We start from the raw sequence: 10,233 nt of genomic DNA on the forward strand, positions 1-10,233 counted from the left end.
ATAGTAGGTCTTTTTTTACCATCTTGAGTGCCAGATTGATGACGTATTTCAAGCCAGATCTGGGCAGGTCTTCTCCCACCATCTTGATAGATAGATCTGCAAAATTTTGCAAGGCAGATCAGAGCATGTCTTCTATCAGAATTTTGCAGGGAAATCAGTGGCGTTTTCAGGGAAGGGCACATCAGATTGATCCCACTCACAAAATAGATCCTCCCCTCTGTGCATTGGGAGTCGTGCTGGGAACAATTTTCTGGAAGAGTACTGCGCGAAAAAGCTTTCCAGGTCATCTCATGCAGCAGCTGCTTCTAGGTCTATATTATTGGCATGTTGTGCCTACCACCGGATTATGCTGTTTTTTCTTTGGACCATCTGAGTTTGTGTGTCTGCCTGTCAGTTATGCCCTGCCTGGCCATGACTCCTCTGTCTAACTCAGGTTTAGACCAGACACACATACACACACACCCACACGGGTCAACATTTGGACTTGCACGACACGTTAATTGGCCAGTATTTTTAAATAACATTCTTCAAAATAAAAATCTGATATTAAAAATAATTTTAAAATTAATGATCTTTCAACAAAGATCAGAGCGGGTCTCCTCACAGCATTTTCCAAGGAATATCTTCCACATCTTTGTAAGAATGACCAGAGCAGGTCTTCTAATAGCTTCTTTGAAGAAGATCAGCAGCATCTTGCACGAAATATCATTGCAGGTCTTCTATATTGCAAAGCAGATCAGCGACATCTTGGCAAGGAAGACCAGAGCAGGTCTTCTATCAGCACCCTTTAAGGAAGACCAGCGATATCTTGTAAGGAAGATCATTGCAGGTCTCAATCAATTGCTTGCAAGGAAGTTCAGCAAAATCTTGCAAGGTAGAGCAGAACAGGTCTCCTCTCACAATTTGCAAGGAAGACCAGCAACATCTTGCCAGGAAGATCAGAGCAGTCCTCTATCAGCATCTTCCAAAAAAGATCCGTGAAGCTCAGACCAGGTCTTCTATCAGCACCTTTTAAAAAGAGTATCAGCAACATATTGTAAGACAGATAAGAGAATGTTTTCCCACCATCTTGCAAGGAAACTTAATAACATCTTGCAAGAAATACTTTTGTCAGGTCTTCTGTCACCATCTTACAAGTCAGATAATCGATATCTTTCAAGGAAGATCTGGGCAGGTTTCCCCCCTGCATCTTGTAATTAAGATCAACATCTTGCAAGGCAGATCAGAGCAGGTCTCTGTCAGCATTTTGCAAGGAAGACAATGGCCTATAAAGAATTGGGTATTTGAAGACCAAATTAACAATTTGAATGATTACATCAAAGACTTTATAGCAGTGTGTAGTATAAACACTTTCTTAGTATAACCAATTCATTAAGCTAGAGTGACATGATAACTGCAGCATTTCATTTCAACATTACAATTTTGAGGATGTCCACGGATTTTCCAGTATTTCCTCCATTTTCATATAGGCTAACTATGAGTCAGTGCTGAGGGTATGTAGGATTCTGGACCAATTCCATATCTCTTAACAACATGAACAGCCTAAAACACCTTGTCAATAACAGACATTTTATGATTCATAAATAGAATTCATGAATTATATAAAAAATTATTCTCACCACCAGAATGCAAATCTTCCTACACAATTCTTAGTAATGTTAGACGCCTCTATTCTAATGTGAAAATACTATGACGGTCTCTTATTTAGCTCTATGTTATCTCCCTGGGCTTGTAGTTGAACCACACTTATGTCACACCTTGTAGTCATCTCAGCAACACCAACAACAGCATTCTAAAAGAAATGCCTTTTCCTTAAATGTCAGAGAATTTTACTAGAAAGTGAAACAAAACAAATACAAATGCAAACCCAAGAAGCTTAAAAGGAAGAATTTACCATAATTTTAAAAATTCTTTAAATCCTCCAAAATAAATACAACACAAGGTGTCAATTTCCCTCTTGAATAAATGTGAAATTAAACTTGGAACCCCCAATAACACAAAGAGTTACAATGTTTAGCAGCTAACTGAGAAGATGGTTCCTTTCTCCTCAGAGACACTTTAACAGATAGATCTGGTGACTGACTTTTGAAAAAAAATAACCTTTGAAAACACTATGAGGCACAATTCTCAGACAAACATGGGCCACTGTAAACTAAACACAACCAAATATCAAATGTTCTTGAACAGCTCTGGAAACTTAGAATATGAAGATTGTCTTTAACAAGCAAAAGATGTCCTGTGAGTTTGTCACTAGAACAACCAGGGGCAGCGAGATGAAGAGCCAGGACTCCACCATGACTTTCACTGTCTCCCTCTATCTCCAGGCAACAGCTGCCATGAACAACAGTGGGAAAATTCTATGGACAGCCGCTCCAGAGGGGCAATGGATGAAGCCTCATGTTGCAACATAACTCTGGATGGGAAGCTCCAAGATGCTGAGTGGGTCCCTGTGCTCATTCTGATGAATCTTCTCCAAAAGGAATCCTGACCCATGAAGGGTAAGCTGCATCTGGTCAGACCTTAAGGAAGGCCAAGTGGGTGGGTGACCTCCATTCTCTGAAATCTTCACCCCCGCACCTTTAGTCACTGACTGTTATTGAATCAGTGCTTCCCCATGAGTGTCAGAGACTGTGCCCTTTACTAAAGAAGCAAGCCTCACTTTTAATCCCATCCTGCCACCATTACACCGTGTCAGAAATGTTTAGAAAAAAATTCTAGTCACACTACTCACCTTTTCAATTCACAGTTGTAGAGGCTTTCAAGGCTCAGATATCATTCTGGACCACTCTCTTGACTCAAGTAGGTGAGTACCAGAGGAATCCAAGATGGGAACGTGGGACGGTAGGCTGCATCCTCCCAGGCTATGCAGAAGGATGAATCCAAGTTATGTAGGAAATATGGCAAGATGCTGTCTCAAGTCTGGAGATGCACAAGTATGGTGAGGCCCTGGACCTGGCCAAATCTGCACAGCTTACAGAGAGAATCCACTTACATTAATACTGGGGGAAACCACACCCACCAGGATAGCACCTCCCACTTCTGGCTGCTGACAGAAAATCTCTTCATGGATGTGATGGCATTACTTGTCACCTAGGCTGACATTATCGTAATCGTTAACCTTCTGAGAATCCTGGCCAAGCAAGCCGATAAAGAACCTAACCCATTACAAAAAACCGACTGTTCCATAAATCCAAGTGATTTCAATAACATTGAAGAACGTGAAAGGGAAGAGGGATGGGCAATACCCTTCCAAAAATGGCATCCAACCAGATGTGTTCAGTGTTGAGCTCTGAAGAAGAGTCCAGCACATTTTCTTAGTTTTTAAGTGTGTTTTGAAGGAATCATCACTAATTGGGGGGTTTTCCGTTTAAAGTGTATTTTCTTATAAATTAGGTGGGTAGAATTCTGTGGCTTATGTTACGTAGCCTATCAGCCATAGGTTAAGCCTCTCTTATTCTGTTGCTTCTGGGGCAAGTTCCTTGTCTGCTTGGACTATCTGTGGGATTAACTTGCTTTAGATAGCACTGTGTATGTGTATGTGTGCTTCAACATTACCTTGGATCTAGGAGGTTCACTGTGTAGGGACTGCTGGTCCACAGAAGAACTCTGATCCAGGTCTCCTTTCTTGCTGTAGTCAGGTCCTACATCTCTCTTTTCAATTCTCTATAATGCTTTCATAGATGAAAGGCTGTGCTGCTATACCTCAGGATAATCCCTTTACCTTTATCTCAGAAAGCTTATGAAGGGAGTAAAGGATTTACCAAACAGCCTGAATCCCTTTACCATGGAATGTCTTCACACATGATACCATCACAACTGATCCATCAGAGTTTCATTTTATATCATCAACATAAAATAAATCAAGCCCAGTAACACTGTGTCCATTCCCCCTCATAGCCAATCATTGGACAGACTAGAATTGCTCCCTAGTTCCCTCAATGCTGTCCATAATAGGATCCCCAAACTACTGGCCCTATTGCATGTCCTACTATCAGGAAAACAGAAAAATCACCCACATCCCTGCAGGCAACTGAAAATGTTTTCATTATATACCATAATCCAGAATAAGAGTAAAAATATTCTCACTGCCATTGCATCAGAGCAGACTAATAACTATTTAGGACAAGGTAGAACTGCCCCTGTGAGTTTTTATGACTGTAATTCTTTCTGGGATTAGAAAAACCACATATTTCTCCTATAAAGTACACGTGGACCATTCCATTTCCACTCAAGAGGAAGTATCAGGTACTTTGATAAAAACTAAAATATGTCTTTATGGGAGCAAACTTCTCACCTTTCTCAATTGGAAACTTGGTGAGTTTGAAGCCACCATCTCTTGATTAATAGACCCACTGAGCATACTACTCGACCAGACTCTAAAACTGACATCATTACGTAATTACTACACTACAAAGAATTATGACCCCAGAAAGTTGATACAGATAATGAACCTCTGCATATAATTAAGATATTTAAACACAATGAGGGCCCCGGATAGGTACTGAGCTTTAAAAGAGATAGAGAGTGAGCAGTACATACCAATCTGTTTGCCCTGTTTATATTGAATACAGCAAGTAAATCCATATCTTCAAAATTCAATATAGATTACACCCAGTTCACCCCAAAAGTAGACTTGTATGCTTTCTGTTACACATGCTCATTATGAAAGAAATAAATACAACACTTGTAAGGCTTTCACAAACAGAAAGTCATTCTCTTCCCATTGGGGTGGGTAGAAAGTTACATTTTATGTGACTGGACCAATACATAGCATAATGAGAATTTTAGAACATATTGGGATTGTCAATGATTACATCTTGCTTGCATGCACAATAAGTGCCCATGGAAGCAGAAGTCAAGAGATCAAGTGAACCATGACAGTAGATAAATCTGCTTCAAAAGACATCTTGAAAGTGTTGAAAAGCACCCCGCCCCTTCTGCCAGATGCCCCTCCCCTTGCGCCGGCCGCCCCTCCCCCAGCACCAACTGTAACTTTCGCTCCCTTCAGCGCTGTCCTCTTGGAGCTCCGAGCTGCCCGAAGCCAGCGCAGCCACCGCCCTCTCGCCACCGTCATGATCATCTACCGGGACCTCATCAGCCGAGATGAGCTGTTCTCTGACGTGTACAAGATCTGGGAGATCACGGGCGGGCTGTGTCTGGAAGTGGAGGGCACCATGGTCCGCAGGGCCCAAGGCCACATCTATGACGCGCTCATCGGCGGCAACGCGTCAGCCGAAGGCCCCGAGGGCGACGGGCCCGAGCACAAGGTGGTCACCGACGTGGACATCGTCATGAACCATCACTTGCAGGAGACCAGCTTCACCAAGGAGGCCTACAAGAGGTACATCAAGGACTACATGAAATCCCTCAAAGGCAAGCTGGAGGAGCGGAAGCCGGAACGCATGAAGCCCTTTATGACCGGGGCTGCCGAGTAGATCAAGCACATCCTCGCCAATTTCAAGAAGTACCAGTTCTTTCAGGGCGAGAACACGATTCCCGACGGCATGGTGGCCCTGCTGGACTACCGCGAGGGCGGCGGGACCCCGTACATGATCTTCTTCAAGGACGGCTTAGAGATGGAGAAGTGCTGACAGTGGGCAACGCACGACCGACCGCCCGACCGCCCCTCCTCCTAGCTGTCTGCGGTCCGCCCACACGACACTAGGACCGAGACAAACGGAACTGATGCCATCACGAGCTCTGCGTCGACTTGTGACCTTGACTTGGAGCGGTGACCTTTATTTTTTGGAGCAGAGGCTTTTTTTTTTGTTTAAGAAAAAAACACAAAAAATGTCGTGTAGGTTGTCTAAAAATAAAATGCATTTAAACAAAACTAAAATAAAGAGTTGGAAATGCAACAAAAAAAAGTGTTGAAAAGCAAAGATGTTACCTTGAGGATTTTAAAGTATGCCTGCAGAAGCCTTGGAATTTTCTGATTCTTTCTTTTTCCTCAAACCATTTTGAGAACTAATCCAGATATCACATCATTCAATAGTTGTATCTTGTCATGCAAATGACTATCAGTTTCAAACATTTTCTTTTGGCTTATATTTCTTTTTTGTTTGTTTGTTTTTGCTTAAATTTCTTGATAGCAACTCCTCATTATCTCCCACCAGGAACCCTTAATGTAGCTATAGTTTCTATAGAGTCACCCACACTGGGTTCTATATACCAAATATGTATAGAAAGATCCATAACAGTCTCAGAAGGCTGCCAACAATAACAACAACAGTAAAGAAATAAACTCAATTTGGAAACCAAAACCAGAAAGTATTAAAAAACAAGATTAAGGTGAAAGTGTATCAATAGGGAGATCAAATAACAAGTTTTTAACTTTCAAGTCAGATTTTTTATTTCAATCTGCTATAATCATCTCTCTAATACTCTGTCTGATAACCAGGTTATTCCCATCCCTTATTTATGGTCAGAGAGAAATCACCAGAAGCTTATTCCTTGTGTAGAACCCGCAAATGTATTTGGCCTTCAAATGTCATCCACAGCCTTCTCAAAATCAGAGTTAAAAAATTAAACTCTGATACAATCCTCTCCTTAGATTTGAATGTGACTATTGGCAATCCTTTGATCAGCATGTTGGTGTTCTTCTCCATGTGGACTTAGTTGACGTTACACTGAGATGACTGCTTGTTTAAAAACAAAGCTTAAGACCCCAGACACCATTCTTTCTGAGAGCAAGATACCATCTCATTTCTTCACCACACTTTGCTGTAGCACCCACACCTGTGGTTCCTTCAAAAGGGCACATACTGATCAGGGCAATGTCATAAGAACTAATGGTTCTTAGATTGAGCTAAGGTTAAGTGTGACCCCCACATCCACCCCTAACTCTGTGTTTTCTATTCACCTCTTCTCACCTTCCAGATTTTTTTTTACTTTAATGCAGATAACTTTATCAATCATCCCCTTGGAGCATATGATTCTTCTGCTTGTAGTGTCATTGATTTAGGGCATGTAATATATTTAAAACACAATTGAGAAAAGGAAATTAAAGAAGTGTGCAGACAGTATTTTCAATTTCCTGTGACCAAGGAATGTGAAAGTTATACATTCTTCAGTGCATAGAAAGGAAGACTGAAGAAGAATCAAAGTGTTAGAATATAGTAATGGCAGAAAACATTGACAGCACCATGGACTGCCGAAAGTGAAGACAAATCATTCTCAAGGACCAACACCTTGAGTTTCCGGGTAAGGCCATTTGTTATGAGAACTTAGTGCTTATTCTGCTCCCTCATTCCTTGTGTACTTTGAGAAAGTGCATACAAGCTTACTAACACATGTCCTAGCTAACAGATAAAATAAAAGACCGTGCAGGGCATCCATCAGGGTGACATCCAACCAGAGGTGTTAGTCCTTTACTGGATAAAGGGTTGGTATTCCAACCTACATTTGTGACATGGTTTATCACATAAGCTCACCCTGGTGGACTTATACAAATGGAAGACAATATCCATAATATATAAGAAAAATTAACACCCTTCTATTGGCTCTATATTCACTCACATCTCCCATGTACGACTGAGAAGATCTCTTCTCTAGGACTTCCAATGCGCTAAATCTCAATGGTAGCAGTCTCATCTTCTTTGCTAGAGTAATTTGGGATCACAGACCAACAAATAAGCCTTCACACAACAAGGGCTTCAAATTTACAAGGTAGCATGATTGCCAATCTACTGAGTATCACGGCCTGACCAAGCTGACACAGAGAAGACGCACCTCAGGGAAATGAGATTTGCATCAGGGAAAGCATGCCAGAGACCAACTGCAAAGGCAGTGAAGGCAAAAAGATAGAGGGTGAACAAGACCTCAGAATTATGACACCCTGATTATGGTGAGTAAGGCATGGTGAATGTGCTCTGGAATGTCATTCAAACAATGCAAAGCAGACCTGTGTTCAAGCGCTGTCTTTCTGTTTGGAGCCCAGAGTATAACTGTTGATACGACCCCACACAGACCCCTCTCATGGAGTTCATTCAGCACCCTAGGTAGCTGCCCCTTTCATGGTTTCTCAGGCTGTAAACGTATCATTGTCCTTCCCAGTGAAGTAACTGGTAGGAGTAGCACACAGACCATGTCCTTAGCTATCAAACATTTCTGTCAAAGCACCACTAGGGCTAAATTCCCTACTCCACTGGGGTTACCAAAGAAGCATCATGATATAGCTGCCCAAGCACTGAGATGCACTGTGCAACCAGTGACACAACAATAAGGCATCACTGGTGGGAAAGATATGCAAAGCTAAGCTTCAAACATGGTGATATGGGAAATATAAAGAGGGTAACCAGTACATCCTCTCTGGATACCCATTTCTACTGAGTAAATCTTCACAGATTCTGAATAGACATAGGAATACACTCATGCCAAATGTAGGACAACCAGAGATATAAATACCAGATGTGGTGCATATACATACATATATACACATATATATATATTATAAAGCTACTTAAGTATGGAAGTTTATTATTGTTGTGGCATATTACTTCAAATATAGGTAGTATGCAGGGTTGAGGGCTGTGTTGAGGTCATGTGGTGCTGGATCTTTGAGTTAGAGGAGAATAACAGATAACTAAATATTGTTGAGCGGAGATGAAGAAATCTTAATAGATGAGTAGGTACAGAGAATAGGATATATTAGCACAAGGGTAGGGTTTAAGCGATGTTATAATCATAAGTGGTCTTCTGACTAAGTATAATGTTTTTTTTATAAATTAGAAAAGGGAATTTCAAGAGGTATTCTAGTACTTGATTGTTTATGTGAAAGGGTGTCACTGAGAAAATGAGGGGTGTGTCTTGAGGTAGTGGTGAATGTGGTATAGATAGAGTATATCTAGTAAGTAATCTAAAAGATTAACATATCAATTCCCTATATAGTACACGAAGAGCGCAACAGATCAATGTTACTGTGTTTATAAGAAAGCGACCCCCTTTTTGGGGGGGGGCGACACTCTGTTTAGCAGCTTTAAGTGTCAGTGTCACATGGGACATAGTGGAGAGGCATTGGGTTTCTGTGTCACACCAAATAGCCATCATCAATGCAGGGGTCCCAGAAAGGAAATGGAGGTCCAGTAGGAATGGAGGCTTGAGGTTTTAGTGGTGGGGAAGGGGCGCTTCTAATCAGGGGGAGGTCATTAAGAGGTAAATGGCAGCACCGGTTAGTTGCCAAGTTGAAGGACTTGCTGTTATATGAAGTTCTGGGTTATCTGGGCGGGGTGGGAGATTAAAGTTTTTTAAAAAGAGAATAAAAATAATATACGTTATAGTTATATTCTGACTGAGATTGGTTGAGTTTGCTAAAAGAGTCTTTCAGGCAGCCATGTTTTCCCCTGAAATTCAATCATTTGAAAAGAGTTCTGAGTGGAGAATTTCCTCATCAAAAATATGAATTTAAACGTATGTCTTTTATCTCAGATAAATAAACTTCTTAACCTGATATTTTTGAACTAAGAGAAATGAGCAAATGTCAATAAATTACACACATACACAAAAACCTATACCTGGCATTCACCAGAACATAAAATGACTAAATGAAAAATATACAAATATCAGGAAACTCCCTGAATAAAAAAGATCTGTGATTTGTCCTTCAGGAGACTGGACCTTAATATTTTGAAAGTTTAGGTTGGAGAAACCCCAGGTGATAAAATGGCACCCTCCTCATTAAAAAATAAACTCAATTAACCATGAACTAAGTGGAAGTGAAGATACAAAAATGTTGGGCCGAGATCAGACCTAATAAATTGAAAACAAAATGAAGTCAGGATCTTGAAGGAGGAGTCAAGATTCCTGAGTATGCCCAGTTGGATAAGAAATCTTTCATTCCATTGGGGCTCCACTCAAGTTCCCCCTCAATGCAAGAGTATTTTGTTCTATTAAACTGGCATTTCATGATGCTCACCTTCCTGGCATAATCGCCAAAGACAAAGTTGGTGCATAAGCAAATGTGGTGAAGAAAGCTGAGGGTGCCTGATTATCAAAAGATATAGGGTCTGGGGTCTTAAAGGCTTGAAGGTAAAAAAGTGGCCATCTAGCTCAGAAGCAACAAAGCCTACATGGAAGGAGCACACCAGCCTGTGTGGTCCTGAGGTGTCAAAGGGATCAGGTATCAGGTATCCTCAGAACAAACAATCATATCATTGTGAATAAGGGGCTGTGCTGTGCGTATTGGCGACCCAAAGTCCATCTGCAGGCAATTGGAGATTCCCTTACAGAAGGGCC

The 10,233-nt window shown here is 41.2% G+C and overlaps 1 pseudogene; it reads left to right on the top strand.

The window, feature by feature from the left end:
* Positions 1-5,072: 5,072 nt before the first annotated feature.
* LOC142462350 (translationally-controlled tumor protein-like) lies at positions 5,073-5,591 on the top strand (annotated as a pseudogene).
* Positions 5,592-10,233: the final 4,642 nt, after the last annotated feature.

The sequence above is a fragment of the Tenrec ecaudatus genome, chromosome 12 (assembly GCF_050624435.1).
Source record: "Tenrec ecaudatus isolate mTenEca1 chromosome 12, mTenEca1.hap1, whole genome shotgun sequence".
NCBI classification, from domain to species: Eukaryota; Metazoa; Chordata; class Mammalia; order Afrosoricida; family Tenrecidae; genus Tenrec; species Tenrec ecaudatus.